Here is a 17,318-nt window from a genome sequence, read left to right as displayed (position 1 = left end):
AAGATTATTATTCATTTTGTTGTAATGCATGCGGTGTTGCTATGTGTATCGTGACTATGCACGAATAATACACTCTTGTATTTCTTCTATTATTCAGGTGTCTAATAAACCCTTGGTCATTGCGATGCACCAAAAAGTAATCTGTACTTATCTAGATTTCATATGCTAGGCCTTTCTGCTTGTGCAGTAATAAAATTTTTCAAATGCACCTGTGATGTTATCCCGTATAAGGCATTAACTTAGTCAAAATCGCCTGTTTCTTCTTTCATCACATTTTTTTTTTTTTATTATTAATACTTAACGAAGATATTCCAATACAAAACCCATCTGAGAACACTGCCAGATAGATGAAGTACATTTGTGAAATTTCATAAAAATTGGCCCTGTCATTTTAGAATCTTCAGAGAACTCACTCACACACAGTTCCTATATATATATATATATATATATATATATATATATATATATATAATGGCTTTATGAAGCAAAAGGTGTGTTCGAAGTAGTTACTTGAAACCAGGAAGTATATAAGATATGTCATAAGTAGGTGAGCTTATTGCTAGATTTTTTTTTTTTTTTATTCATCCTTTAGAGCAACATGAATTTTTTTTTTCTTTCTAAAACCTAAACTTTTTTTTCTTCCCATCTCCTTTAACATACATAACATGATAGACTGGCAGATTTACCCGGTGTTGCCTGGGTATCAGATGTGCTGAACATCTTTTTTTTAAGAAAGCAAAAAAGAAATATTATTTTTTAAATTTATTTTAAAGAAAAAATAATTATCGTTTTTTTTTGTTTTTTTTTTACAGGGGGGGGGGTCACCACTTATCAAGGCCCGAAGGCTACATAAGGGTTAATGTGTGTACAGTAATCAATGAGATAGTATTGTAGTAATCATTAGTATTGGGGGTTTTGATAGTGTCTTACTTACGGGGGCGGTTTGTCAGGAGTTTGTTTATGTTGGACTTGAAGACGTCCAAGTTGTAGTCAGGTGGGAAACGGGAAAGCGGCAGAGAGTTCCACTGGCGTGCAGTTCTAAGAAAGAAGCTTTGCTCATGGAATCTGTTTGGATTTAGGCATAGATAAAGAGTGGGAGAAATTATTGGCGGTAGTTTCAGCCAGACTGGTGTTTCTCATGAAAGATTGGCGAGGGGGGGACGAGGGATTGGAGCTCAGACGAGCACCTGTCATGGAACCTAACTTTTTTTTAACATCTCAAATTTCAAACAATATCTTAGAAGTAATATTATTTCATAAATCGATTACTAGTATAAAAAAAAACCATGTATAAGTCACGTGAAGGTGAGAAACACAAGTGGTCACACATTTTTATAAATCTAGAGATTATTATAAAATTAAAAAAAAAATTAAAGTCAGGTTCAAGTTTCCAAAGAAACCTGGTGATTTTAAATATGCCATTGATTTTATGTAGAGACTAGCATTTCAGCTCGGCGTTGCCCGGGTGTTTGGAGGTGTATGTTGAGCACAAAAAAAAAAAAAAAAGCGGTCAATTCTTTTAACTTTGACCCCTATTATGACCCCTTAACATCTATTGTTTGGGACTCAAATCAAGTTAGTAAGTTAGCAAGGAACCTACATTTAAAATTTCAAGTGTTTAGACCCAAAATTGACGAAAGAGTTTGGTAGAGTTCTCATTGAACTTTGACCCCTTAACAACCAAATTTTTGGCCGAAAATAGATTACAAAGATTTTTCCAAATCTCAGTACCCTGTATATCAAATTTGGAGTCTGTAGACTGAAAATTGACAGTTATTGCGTAGGAAAATGTACACAGACACACAGACACGTTTACTTTTAGATATATAGATTACCATCATCAAACTGATACACACAAACATAAGACACAAATGAGCTCGTGTTTATTTACTTTTATGTTCAACCAAAGTTCCTAAGGTTATCTCCCCTTCCTCTCTATCCAATTCAACCCTTCACTCTTCAGCACTACCAGTTGGATAATTAACAAATGTGCAACTGGATATGCACTTTTTTACTTCTGTACCTAAAGCTCCCTAAGCGTTGTAATGACGACATAGATAAGTTGGTGTTTACCTTGCAATAAAATCAAAATAATTTCGTTTCTGCAACTAACATAGTGCCATAGGAAGATCCTTTGAAAGTAATCTGTCCATGCTTGAGACTCTATGGAAAGTGACATGTCACTTCTAGTGGTGTTTCAATATGACAGGTTAATACCTTGGATAGTCTGCATTAGTTTTGGCAAGTGAGGATAACAAATTATCAAGCCTTCAAAATGGCTCTGGCTTGATTCTGTCAGCCTCAATGGGAGTTTAATACTTGAGTAACATTACTTTATTCAATGGCATTTGTTGATTCATTAGACAGCACCTCAAGTTGATCATGTAAACAATGTTAATGCTAATAATATATATTGCAATCAAACATTTCTAATTTGTATGCATGTGACGCTTGAAGATGCATTATGGGAGTTTCCTTCTAGAAGGTTAGAAAAAGAAATACAGACCTGAATCAGGATTTGTTAAATTTTTTTGTTTATTGATTTATTTTTTGTAATCTTTAATTCTGTTGGTCATTTCCGATATTAGATCTTATTTATAATTAAAATCTCATTAGATGTTTATCAACCCTGAAATAGGATTTGAATTTGGCACAGCCAATTTTAGTCAAGGCCGGTACTCATTACATTCACTGAAAAGTTCCTCAGTCTTAAAGACCATCGCCTCTATAATATCATTATCTACATTTTCTTAGGTCAGCGATGTGACGTTTTCTGACAACTTGCAATCTCACTCCTAGCTTGAAAGTATTGAGGTTCAACTTCCACTGTTTAAGTCATAGTGATGACTTACATCAAACTTTTCTACCAATCAATCAGGATTTCACATTTCGATTGATTTAACCTCTGACTTCCTTCAGGTGTATCTTGTCAAACTTGAAAATCTGTACGGAATTTGAAAGAGAGGGGGTAGCATGCTTTTGTTCCGTCCGTCATAACCAGGTAGAAGATCCTTGATGATATGCATCCAAGTTTGCTTGCATCGGCGGACTTTCCACCAATTAGTCAGGATTCCCTGAATTTTAATTTCTTGAAACACCACAAACTCGAGTAATAATTTTTAGATATTTTCCAGAATCAAAATGGTGTAATAAGTATTCTAGACATAAGGTTTAGTAGCATATATCTTGATTTTTAATGTCTGTAAAGACACAAAAAAGTGGTGCAAAACGGTTTTGTTCAAAGAATTTTACCCATCTTAGGGCGAGTATTATCATATATGTAAGGTTAATTGGGGAAAAACCCCAGCAGAGTGCTTGATTATTAAAAAAAATTCAAAGTAAGAACGTAATATTTATATATGTTACAGATCAGAAAAGAAAAACATGGCTAATCTAATTTGGACAGTATTAATGTTTTTTTGATCTTCTATTACACACACACACGCACGCACATCACCCAACATTTTGATGTTAACACATCTCAAGACTAAAGTAATTTCAATTACTTTAGAGTCTCGGCAAGACGTATTAATGCCAAAACATTGGTTGATCCATGTAGACTCTTTCTAATGTTTATATAATTTTATTTATAAGAACTTTACTCGCGTGTTGAGCACTCCTGAAATTTTTTTTTTTAGGCAATATATTTGAAATTTCTACATATATTTTTGTAGACTTGAAATTGATTAAAAAATTATTTGAATAAGTATACAAACGGATATCAAAAGTAGATAATATACCATTCTATTATTTAGATGTATAAGTGACTGTATAAACGCTGACACTAATAAAAAACAAAAAAACAAAAAAAACTTAGTTTAATAAGCATGGTAATACTCAGAATATTAAGAAAAGAAATTAATCTGGAATTGGAAAAATCAGAACTTTATGGGATATTGGAATCAAAAAATTTTTTGTGCTTATTCTCCGATGCCAAAAACGATTTTTTTGTCTTTTTTATTTGATTTTGTTTGAAAGAAAATTTCCACTGCTGGTAGTAATGCGAGTAATAAATATTTATTGATTTTAAAAATACCAGTAAAGCTAAAATCTAACCAGTGTATTTTTTATGTTTGATGCATATTTAGCATGTATTTTTATCGTAATGGGGGGGGGGATAATAATTCTATAGTTGCATATTTAGAGATTTATAAAGGATTACAATCAGGAATTTAGTATGGAATCTGTAATTGTGTTGGAAGCGAGGAAAATATTGAAATCGACCCATCATTAGCAATATTCTGTAAATAATAATAGAATGTTACGTTGTTAACTCTTTGAACATTTTCAACAGAATGCTAAGTCCAAAGTCTTGTAAGAAACTACTAAAAAAAATGGCTTGACATGCTTGGTTTGGAATGAGAGTATGTTACCCTTGTGGTTTAAATAAAGTGGTCTGTTTGAAATTTTCAAGTTTAGATTCCTGAGTTCGACCAGATACAACTGAAGACAGGCGGAGATTAGGTTGATCGACCCTTTGTGAAAATAAAACTCAAGATAAGAAAATGGTGTCCGAATAATCCAAATAATTAATCTTCATCTCAAATTCAGAAACATGTTACATGGTATATCAGCCCTTTTCGGGTTATTTAATGACGAATCCAGTAGTTTTGGAAAAAAGGTTTTGTGCTTCAAATTTTTTATATCTTCAAATATTTATTTATGTTTTTTTTTTTTGTTTAAATTTTACAGAACATAATAAAAAAAAACAGAAAAACAAAAAAAACAAACACTAACATCAGTGTTTGGAGCATTTTAGGTCAGGAAACATTTTTAGACAACTTGATCTGGTAGCACGAGATGTTCATTTAAATGTTTCTAATGCTTTTACTTTGGGACAGATTAATAAGAAACTAAAGCGTTAATATTATGTTGCTGATTGCACTAAAAATAATGTTCTGCATGGATGGTTGTTGATTAATTATATAATAACAATAAAAACAGCAGGTAATCTTATTAAAAATTATGGATGGTGGGTTTGATAGTGATATAACTGATGCACTTAGTTCCAGATATGGTCATGTAAACAGACACTAAAACAATGACCCGGATGTAAAACAATTACAAGAAGAAAAACAAAATGAAAAGCTAAAAGCACAGTGCTACCGGATCAAGCTGTCTGAAGATACTGGTTTCCTGACTTAAAATGCACCAAATATTAATATTAATTTTTCTTCCCATTCCTCTTGCAAAACTGAATCATGTTCTGCAAAAACAAAAACGTTTCCTCAACAAAACGACCAAACACTATTTAAAAATATTTGAAGATATAAAGAATTTGAAGCGTAAAATTTTTTTCACAAATTACTTTATTCAGCATTAAATCACTAAAAAAAAGGGTTATATCATAAAACAAAACAGTAAAAATAGAGCTAAAAATGAATTTATAATAGGCAAATTGATACAAAAATCAATTTATAATAGGCAAAGTGATACAAAAATGAATAGTATAGCTGGAAAGACTTTATAATTAACTAGCAAGGAGACCCGACATTGGTTGGGATTGAATACAAACATCATTTCCGATCAATTCTGTTTAAAATAACGGATATGGAAAAAATTTATTGAACTATCATGAAAAATCGGTACTCAGATGTAGGTTTATCCAGAAATCATAAGTTATTTCTTTTCTGTTTGGGACTTTTAACATTAAAAATAAAGATTTAAACAAAGGGTTATCATTTCGTGTATTGTCACGTGACATGGGAATATAAATATCCCTTCCAATCAGATGCGATCTCAAAGAAAAAAACATTCTTTGGTGTGCATAATGATAGTGAGTTTATACTGATACAGATAGATTGTACCTTTCTGAGATGGAAATCAGAATGGCTAGTGCTAAGAATTTTAAATAATTTTCAATGTCGGGAGATAAGCAACTAGGGGCAGTTATTTTTTATTTTTATTTTTTTTTGTTTCTGAATTTTTGAGATGAGGATTGATAATTTGTGCATTATTTGGACTATTGTTCTCATCTTGTCTGTTATTTTCACATTTCGGTCGATGTAACCCCGCGCCCCCCTCACCTTCTTCAGGTGTATTTTGTCAAGTTCGGGAATCTTTCTGTTGAATTTGAGAAACTGTACGGAATTTCAAAGAAACCCTTTATTCAATCCATGGAGGGTAGCGTGTTTTTGTTTTGCTTATCATGACCAGATAGAAGCCTAAAGTAAGTCGCACTTGTATTCTTAGAACATCTTCAGGGCGGACAATACTAAGAATACAAGTGCGACTTACTTTAGGCTTCTATCTGGTCGCCTCCAGAAGAGTATCACTTATGAATGAATTTTACTTAGTACTTTATCTACTATACCATGACGCATCCTGAAATTCCGTACATATTCCTGAGTTAAACAAAAAGATTCCCGAGTCTGACAAGATACACCTGAAGAAGGTGGGAGGTTACATCTGTTAACATTGTGAGAATAACACACAAATGAGAACAGTCATCCAAATAATCCAAATACTTTATTGTTATTTATTTGTTAGCAACATTTGTAGGAGAACACACCTATTCTTTTTCTCAGGTACACGCACATACGTGTTTGTTAATTCCTATTCTCTGTCTATTTGTAAAGATGATTAAGCGTTATACAGCCATCAGAAGATCATCATAACCTCTGCTATCAGCAATGCCCAATCCTTAGAGGAAGTTAAGGGAAGCTCGACGGGGTGGGGGAAGAGTATAAGATTCTCGGCCATTTCTCTTTTGTAATCGCTCTTTCTCTCTTTCGCTCACTCTTTCTCTCTCTCATAGTGATCAAATAAACATACTTCCAAAACAAATTCTTTATATTTTTACAAGAACATTTGCTTTTCTTTGGATGGTGAATGAATTCAATTTCTTATACCTTTGCAAATTATTTTTTACAAACTTAAAGGAAAAAAAGTCAAAAAGCCACTTAAACGGTTGATGGTTATTATAGCGATGATGATGTGATAATTTTAATAAACTGTTTTGTTCATATTTTGTTTAAACTTTCATCACCATTTTAAGTTCATTCTTTTCTAATGTTTCTTAGCTCTCTAGGAGTTCTTACACATCACCGATTACTCACTGAGAATAACCGGTGGTGTTCCCTGGAGTCTGGGTGATAACAAATCTCCTATTTCCAGTATTCTTCACCTTTCTCGGTAACTTTTGCAAATATTTTAGCGTTATCACAATAACTCCTTACTATTGATTTCTCACTGGCAACTACTATTAGTCTTCACCCTCATTCGATGGCAGTCTGGTTAGTGCTTTCCCTCCTTGGACCTTCTATTCTCCTTGATCCTTCATAATTTTGTGTGGTATGCGTTTTTTTTTTTTTTTCTCCTTTTGCAAAGGAGGGGGGCGTGTTTTTAAAGATTTCTGATAGTTTCACTTTCCTATTATTATTATTATTATTATCATTGGAATTGCTTCAGACAAGGCATGTGGTTACGATGTAAGGAGCTAAAAAAATATTATTTCAAAATAAAATTCGGTCAACAATAAATGTTTGGATAGATTCCAACCCCAAAAAACAATTATTTCTCTTTTGTAAGAAACATCGTTCATGGAAAATAAGGACTAAAGGACAAAATAAGGGAAGCAAGTTATGAGGTTGCCATTTTTAGAATTCATCATCATAAAAACTGAACCAAAAAGAAGAATCTCCTTAAAACAACGAAAATAATCTCCTTGACCTAAAAAAAAAATAATAATAAAATAAATAAGTACAAATTTTGATGCGCGTCTACAATTCACTGGGAGACTCTATCATTTTGTGATACTTTCAAAAATAAGTGTTCCAACAAAATACAGCCATCAGAGTAAAACAAATTTTCCGCACATCTTGGGACTTCTATTATCAAAAGGTAGAAGTTTGTTGTTAGTAGGATGGATTAAGGTATTTGCACTGGGGGAGAGGTTACAAGTGCATATTCCAGAGAACCATCTAAAAAGTAAGCACAGGGATGAAGCGATGTGATGGGACAGAGGTTGGAGTTTGGCAGATAGTGTGATAATTATGTTAGAAAAAAAGTTTTCTTTCACTCTGTCCAAGAGAATGAATGCATTTAAGAATGAGTTTGATTTTTAAAATGGTAACCAATTGAAATACGCTGTCAGTGTGAAATTGACCTTTCATGGATCGTCTGTAATCTCGAATGATCTCTCTTAACACATTGTTTTCTTATTAATGTACGTGTGTATATTTCATGTGTGCGCACCTCTGTGCATTTTAGTGCACAATATCTCATTTTAATTTCTCATTTCTAGCATCCACTTTTTCTTGTCATCCTATGTTGGTAAATTTCATTACTTGGTTAAAGAGGGGCACACACACTCCAAATTCTCACTAGGTCCTCGTTTCATGCCTTTTGTCATATATATATTATACTAGCAGGGAGACCCGACATTGTTCGGGATTGAATTAGGATTAATGAATGTTCTACACTTCCAATACTTTTCTCATGGAAATTGGTTAAATAGCCCATTTTTCAATTAAATAGATTGATTGCCTGCTCTAGTTGGGGACTTACTGCAGGGCACTAGGAGGAAGCTTCATATACCTTTTTGCAGTGATTTCTTATACATAGATAGATATGGAAAATCAAAAAAACGGAAAACTGATTTTATATTCATCAACGTTTCATTTTTATTTCAAAACTTTCAAGATGACTGATTTGAAGAAAAACAAAAGTTAATATTTGTAAACACGTGTCTATGATGTGAAAAGAATAAAGAACGTATTCTTTTTTCGAACAATATGTATGCGATATTCAGACTTGCTGTCATTGAATACTCTCTAACTGTTTACTATTCATGCCTGCTTACTTGGCACTTACAAATACTTAATTTCTCTCAATTCCCGTTTTAACTGCTGGTATAGACTAGAGATAGAATGTTAGTCTATAACCCAATCACCGCTCATCGTTTGTTTTTTTTTATTCATATTTTTCAAATTTGGCCTTGGCAGTAGCGTCTTGAAATCTCTCCATTTCTTTATTCTCTGCACAATTTATCTTTTTATAATATATTGAACTCCCTCTTTTTTTCCTTGTACCCATTTGTGAATTATTTCACTGAATTCTGCGTTTTGGATGGCCTCGAATTGTCTTCCAATAATGGGATTCCTTTGAATTTTTACTACTGGATACCAGACTTTTATCAACATTTTTTTGTATTTTACCGTCATTGGATCTACTCTCCACTCGACCATCTATTCACGTGAAATCATTTTTCTTTTTTCCCCATTCTCTCTGCCTCACTATTTTTTAACTTTTATCAAGTAAGCTCTATGGCTCAGTTACAGTTTCATTAAATACTTTGCAAGCAAAATCCAATTCCGCATTTTGCTAATTGCTACCCTCTGATGAGAAGGAAAGTATTTCTTTCTAAACTCTGCGGATTAAGGACAATCCACATAACTTGTGTCTCCTTTTTGAAAATTAAATGTTTTTAACTCTTGTTAAAGTGTTTTTTAACCTATTTTATTAATTCTTTGTTCTTATATATATATATATATATATATATATATATACACACACACTCTCACAAATTATGATTGTAGGATGATTTTTTTTTTGTGATTGAGAGGCAATCAACCAATATATATATATGCAGACAGCAAAAGACGCCATTGTTAGGTATTACTATCACTTATCCCCCCCCCCCCCGATCTGTAGGTTCATCATTTTCTGACCTCCGTTCTCACCTCTTTTTTGCATTGACTTTCACTAGAAAAAAACAAAAAGGTCGAAGAGACCTGCAAGCTCATTATCCATTCATTGTTAAAGTAGGAGAGTGTGTCTCGACTAAAAACAAAACTTTTAGATGAATTAGTTACTTATTGTCCTTTTACATATGAGACATGTCAAAAAGATGAAAAGGAAAAAAAATGCTAATTTTGCGATATTTATATCTTAAGTGAGAATATAATCTAAAAATGTTATTCTATCTTTTTGTCAGGCTACTGTTTTCACCTTAAATGTTCTCACAATGTTTTGGTCAATGTAACCTCTGACTTTCTTCGGATGTATCTTGTCAAACTCTGGAATCTTTCTGCCGAACTCGAGAATCTGCATGGAATTTCGAATGGAACCCTTTATTTAATCTGTATTGGTAACATTCGGTCAGTTATGACCTGGTAGATGAATTAATTTATAAGTGAATTCTTAGTATCACCCGCACTGAGGATTAACCTTCAACCTCCACAAGAGTGTCACTTAGAACTGAATTCTACATAGAACTTTGTGTTATAGGTTCTTTTGAACAAATTATTAATCCTCGTTTGTAAAATTAAAAAACTTAGTATACATTTTAGTTGGAAATAATTTTTAAAAATGTCCAAACAAATGTAGATATTAATATGATGATAAAAAAAAAAATTTAATATGTGGACTGTTTTTGTAGAGGAGGTTAGAAAATTCCAAACTTAGTATTTAAAAAAACAAACAAAAAAAACAAAAAGGAAGGGGGATAATAGAAAGGAAAGAAAACAAAACTAATAATAACAGCTAAAAAAGAAAGTGAAGAAACAGACAAGTAAATACCACAAAGTTCAGCAGGTGAACTGATTTTATCATCTGAGTACAAACGCATTCATCCATACATTCCCCAAAACATAGATGCAGGAACGCATGAGGCCAACTCCTAACCATGCTTAACTAATGCATTATCTATGCATAATGAATTAAAAGCTATACAATTTAATATCTAGTTGATAATAATAATAATAATGATAGTCATAATAATGCTGGTTATATACGGCATAATCATGTTTGACACACCGGTTCCCGTCAAATCACCGAAGTTAAGCAACGATGAGCCGGATCACTACCAGATGGGTGACCATTTGGGACTTCCAGGTGCTGTATGTACTCTCCGCTTATTTCAGCATTGTTTCCAGTTGTCCTGGACTTCTCCTTGCCACTGAACTCGAGCAGTGCCGATTCAGGAGAAGTGCAGTTGGAGATTGCGCAACCCATGCCTCAGAATTACAGTTGCAGTTGCTCCTACAGGGGGTATCCTTTGTCTTTTGAGATGTAACAGAGGCATCGATGAGTTAATAATTGTACACTAATAGTCAATACAACTTTCTGAAAGCTATATTATAATAATAATAAGTCATAATAATGCCGGTTATCTATAATACAATGTATTAAATGTATGAGGATTGTTTGAAGGAGGATATGAAAAAGTGGAATTGATTGCACTACATGGGAGGCAAGTACACTCGGGAGAGCAGAATGGAGGAATGGAATGATGTTTGGTGCAGAAAGGTTCTAAAGTATTGCCAAGCGATAAAATATGCCCAAATTATCATAAGGTGTGTGTATCTGGATTGGACTTTCTTCTTATGAGAACCTACAAATGAAGCCCCTGGAAACCTGTATACTCGATTCAAGTGATGGTCATGATGAATGATAATAATAGCAACAACTAAAAAATTCATGATTTCTACAATAATCTGCATAATTGAATGTGAATATTTCTTTTGAAATTATATCTATCAAGGTATATTATTTAGAAAAAAAACAAACAAACAGTTCTTCAATAAAATTAACTGTCAGCTCAATATCCTTTAAATCCTTTAAAATATAGAAATGTATTTTTTTTTTTTTTTTAAAGAAACTTGAGAGAATTTGCACTTTTTAATATGAAAAACATGATGCATGTATAAAAATGAACAAATGTCTAGTCAGAATCAAATATCGATTTGTCAGATGCATTGCTATTTAGGTTTAACATGGTGAATCAAACAAGATAACTTTATTTGTTATTAATATTACTTAATATTTAGAAAACTGGAAATTTAATTGCTGCATGAATGTAATAATTGTTCACAATGTAAGAACTCCCCGGTCTAAAAATGGAACAAACAAAAGTTGTGAATGTGGTTAGAAGGACCATACACTGCCTTGACTACCCTCTACTGCCCAAGTGGTTGGAATTCACACATTTCTTAATATCTTTAAATACTCATAGACTTTTTGTAAAAATAAAAAAGTTTGTAAATGAGAAATTCCATTTAAACTATAGATGAGATCTCGTCATTCTATCACTTCCGGTCAAAACAAACCTAAGCCATGAAGTGGTGACTTCAAACTCACTGAAACATTTAAATTAGGACCGCACAAGGGATACAATATTGCTCCAGAAGGTATTTCACTCCTGTTGCAATCCTCTACCTTTTATACGCCCTAATATGGAATATTGTTACCACATCTGAGGAGTTTCTGCTCAGAAATGAGAATCTCCCCCTTTTAAGGGCTTTCCTTTCGGTTCAGTAGCACATGCTCCAGTGGAAAACACTCAACCACCTGAGAACAAGAATGAGGCGATCCAAAGTTATTATAGCAAGATAGGGCTACAAAACTGACTCAACCGTCTGCAAAAGTGGAGAAGAGGACCACACAATGCAACACTGTTGTCTGCTCTCTATTGCCCAACCAACGCAGCTTGAAAGATCTTGCAGAATACCACAATAACGCATGAATAGAAAACTGCTATGAACACATATTTTGAAAGACACGCAATGAAGTTGTCGTCCAGGGATTGAAACATGGTTGCATATTTGTAGCGATTTAATTTCTGTCATTATTTTCCATCACTTTTACTGAAGAAATGATTGGCATCAGAATTGAAAGTACTCGCGTTTCGCTTCTGCTGTTAAAAACTTTAAGCTTGAAGCAATATAAAAAGAATTGAAATCTGGAAGAAAAGGATCAATACCCAAAATTTAATTGAATAATGGAAACTTTAAAAAAATAAAACTAAATAGGCTTTGAAATGGTCTTTAAATTGCAAAAACAAAGATTATAAGCACAAATTTAAAGAGTAGAAGGTGGACATTTAGTTTACTTTTGGCAGTTTTGTAACCTTCTCTTCCCTTATTTTGTCCTTTAGACTTCAGATTCCATGAGCAATGTTTCTAACAAAGGGGGGAGAGTTGCTGTTTTCTAGATTGTAATCTAACACTTATCGTTGATTCATAGTTTTTGTAGCTTGTTTTGTGGAGCGATTTCCATTAAAAAATCCCAGAAGTATTTCATTGCATTCCCAGATTACGCAACTGTGATGTGCATATAGTTTCATATTATTTTCTTGAGTGCATATGGGATTTTCCTGAATCGTATTCTAATGAGAGATACTGTTACTCTATTTATCATTTGTATAACTAAAAATAAATATTGTCTGGGAACGGCTGTAAATATTGATACCATTATGTGAACTCTTTATTTGGAATATGATTTAAAAATTTGAATATATATATATATATATATATATATAGAGAGAGAGAGAGAGAGAGAGAGAGATATTGCAAGTTTGAACCAGAAGCCTATTTTTATCGTTCAGATCAAGTAAAATTCGACGTAGAAGACATTTTTCCCCTAATCTTCTTTCAAGAGTATTCCAAACTTTATCTGGATAAAAAATAAAAAAATTAATGTTTGCTTTTGTGGTTTTTCTACTTTAATCACATTGTGTATGTACTCCCCCTCCTCCTCCTCCTGTAAGAAAAATAAATGGTTATTTTTTGTAATGTATATCTCATTTTGTTTCCTTCTTTAAGGAAGCATCAGTTTACCTTCATTTTACTCCACCTTAACCCTATCTCCTTCTCTCCATCTTTTGATTATTTTCATCTTTGTTTCAGTTTTCTTGGTATGATTAAATAAAAAAAAAAAAAATCTCTCTCTCTCTCTCGTTTGATAGAAATCCAACAAAGTGATTTTTTTTTCATTTAATAAAGGGTAATATTTATTAATGTTACAGAACATCAAGTGAACTCGGTATAGTACTATATGTTTAAAGCTTGGAGCCGGTCTGGAGAGAAAACTAATGGTTTGTTGAGTTTTATTTTATAAAATAGCTTAGGCCATTTTTTAGGCATATTTGATTTCGAAGGAAGTTACAAATCTGTCTAGTTCACTATTCTCACTATATTGTTGTTTAACGTGATTTATTATTTTATTCAGGCAAGAGAAAAATAAAACGAAATTGGATTTATTATTTCTGCATCATTTATTTTTATTGAAAGGATTAATTGAAATTGGGAACTGAAACAAGTCGAAACTTTTTGGAGTATCAAGCCTTATTTTTAAATCCCAAAACGATTCTTTTATTTATTTCTTTTGGATGGGAGTGGCTAAAAAGAATACACATATATATATATATATATACACACACACACACACACACACACACACACACACACACACACACATTATATATATATATATATATATATATATATATATATATATATAAAGAAATTTCATCTAGGTTGGTTTTTTCTCTGAAAAAAAAATCTATTTTTTCAAGTTAACTTTATATCTCTCATATAAGCAGGGAGACCTGACGTTGTCCAGGATTGACTGAGGATAAACGAATGTTCTAGTCAATCCTAATACTTTTATCATTGAAATTAGTAAAATTGACCACTTTTTAATCAAATCGAGTGATTGCCTGCTGTAGTTAGGGACCGACTGCGATGAATCAGGAGGAAGCTTCACATGCCTTCCCACAGTGACTTAGTCCAAAATACGTTATAGTCTACATTGCACTGTAGAGAATCTATTGTTTTTATAAAATTACTAACAGGCCGTCCAGCATTATCTGATCATAAAATATGCTTAAATATGATATTTTGATTAATGCAGATTTCATATTTATCATTATATTGGACCCAATATATAATAATGATTCAAAAAGTTAAAAAAAAAAAAAAAAAAAAAAAAAGACTCGTCCGCTATTCCTGAGAATCAAAACCAAAACGTTTAGCTTAGGATTTACTTTTTCCTTTGACTTTAATGCCTGAGCTATGAAAACATGTTTACTGCAAGGCTAAAAATTAAAACCTGAACCAATAGCTATTACGTTATGCATGCATATTCTTAATGCTATCGTCCAACCTTCACCTGGCAAATTACATTTCTTTAATTTTAACACTTTCGCATCGATTTTCCACAGCTAAAACCCAAATATAAAGTTTCACATGGGTTCGACTATCCTATATATTAAGTTTCCTGTTTGTAGACCAAAAACTGACATGGGAGTTTGGTAGGCAAAATTTTTTAAACAAATATATATATATATATATATGCACGCATACATAAATATATAGATAGAATATAGAAAGACGTTTGTGTTTACTATAACCTTTTTACGCAAATATTATGCAAGTATAAATCATGTAGAATATCTGCATGAATATAATTACACGTAATAGTTAAAGATAATCATCCCATAAAAAAAACGAAAAAACTAAAATGAATGTTTAAAAGAATATGCAAATTAGTTCGATCTTTTGCTAATGAATGCAATTCCATGACCCATATATCAGAAAGTTGTATTTTATTTTTAAATAAATAGAAAAAAGGGGGTTAATATGAATATCAATACACAAAACAAAAGAAAAACAAATTTATAGGAGTATAGATTTTTATATGATGCATTGAATTAAAGTTTAAATGCAAAGGTCAAGTATCATGATTCAGTTGAGCTCCTAGCAGAAACATCCCTTTCGAACCCACTCCTGTCGTCTCAAAGAGCATACTGTTGATTTTATACTTGGGGTTCTTCTTGTGCTGTGATTTTAGGCTGTATATGTGTGTTAACTTTAGTTTAAATTGGGTTGTTTCTACTTTAATCAGATTTTTTTTATTCTGAATTTTCGATACTTATTGGAAGCATTCTTATATAAAACCTATCTAAGAACAGTCCCAAACACAGGGTTTATATTTGTGTCAAATTTAAAATAAATCAGCTCAACCATTTCGAAGTCTATAGAGAACAAACTCACTTATACACATAGACAAATTGCCTTATATATATATATATATATATATATATATATATATATGTATATATAAAAACAGTTTTTCCTTATGTCTTTTTAATACATCTTGTCTCCATGGCAATTGCATTTTATGATATATTGTGTATCTTATCCTCTCTTCTCTCAGTTTTTCTCCTATTCCTCAAACTGTCATGGTGCACTAACGTCTTCAATGTTTTGGACATGCAGTTTATTGCAGGGGGGGGGGACTAATTCATGTCTAATCTTGCCTACTTTTGGAAGCATATCGGTGGGTATCTGGGGACCTGGACAACAACCATGAAAGATTTTACTGCACATTCAAATACACAGGTGGTTGTTTTTTGCCAACGAAATCATGATTAGTTAGCCATCTTTTGTGACCTTGCCGATGACTGTCGTTCACGTGCCGTCATTATTCAGAATGTAGGAAGAAGCCAGCTCAGAGGGAACACCATTGCAACAACAACATAAACGTGAACTTTAGCACCAAATGTTTAGTTTACTGATAAAAGAATATTTTGAAAAATTGTTTAGAAAAAGAATATGTAAAAGGGTGATGACTGGTCCAAAAGCCTTCCTTACTTTTGCATGCACCGGAAAATTGTGTAATGCGATATTGGTTCACCTTTTCAAAATGTTGGCATTTTTTCACAACCATGAATTTCTTGTTCTTATTTTAGGATTCAGTTTTTACTATTTTTGCATGTAAGTTGAATAGTAAAGGATGAACCTCACACCCCTTATTCCCAATCTTCATATTTATTTTTATTATTTGGTTTAGTTCATTTATTTTTTTTCTCATTCCTCAAGTTCACATTTTCTTCAACTTTGCACTATTCGTGCAACACTATGAATAATAATAAAAAAAAAAAACTCTGGTGTTTACATAACTCAATTCTGACATGGGATATTTCACAAAACGAACAGATAAAGTTTCTTCGACATAAATCTATATTAATAAAAGAGACATGTATCTGTATGTTCTCTAACGATTTTTTAGTACGAAACCTAGGAATATGAGATACGAGTCGGGCAACAAATTTTTTTTTTTTTTTTTTTAAATTGAAACGCAATAATTTTCTTGTTTAAACTGACCCTCCAACTCCAGGAGTTGGAAATTTTTGCAAGAGTTGAGAAATAATCCATACTTCATGCCCTCTTTCGCATCATCCAAAAATATATGCACACTAGTTATATGCATTTAAAAGTTATTAAAACAACACACACACACACACACACACACACACACACACACACACACACACACACACACACACACACTCTGTCTGTCTGTCTGTCTCTCTCTCTCTCTCTCTGTCTCGCTCTCTGTCTCTCACCGTAAAGTAGTAAAATATAATTTGTAGGCTTACAACATAGCTACCGTTATTCCCAAGTCCATTCTCTGACTACATGTCAGAATCTTATAAGTTAAATTGGATCTGTTCTGGATATGAAACAGTATCCACTGGTAAGTTAAAAAAAAAAAATGGCATGAATAAATATTTGAATACCTTAAGAACTTAG

At 32.4% G+C, this 17,318-nt stretch overlaps 1 protein-coding gene and 1 pseudogene across 2 annotated transcripts in view; both read left to right on the top strand.

The window, feature by feature from the left end:
- LOC145285974 (uncharacterized) overlaps positions 1-17,318 on the top strand; it is a 300,440-nt gene that overhangs the window by 155,728 nt on the left and 127,394 nt on the right. The gene's annotated exons all lie outside the window — the stretch shown is intronic.
- Positions 10,731-10,848, top strand: LOC145285075 (5S ribosomal RNA; annotated as a pseudogene).

The sequence above is a fragment of the Euprymna scolopes genome, chromosome 1, assembly GCF_053919585.1.
Source record: "Euprymna scolopes isolate OS-2025 chromosome 1, ASM5391958v1, whole genome shotgun sequence".
NCBI classification, from domain to species: Eukaryota; Metazoa; Mollusca; class Cephalopoda; order Sepiida; family Sepiolidae; genus Euprymna; species Euprymna scolopes.
The sequence above is the reverse complement of the archived record's forward strand: the minus strand, read 5'-3'. Positions and strand labels throughout refer to the sequence as shown.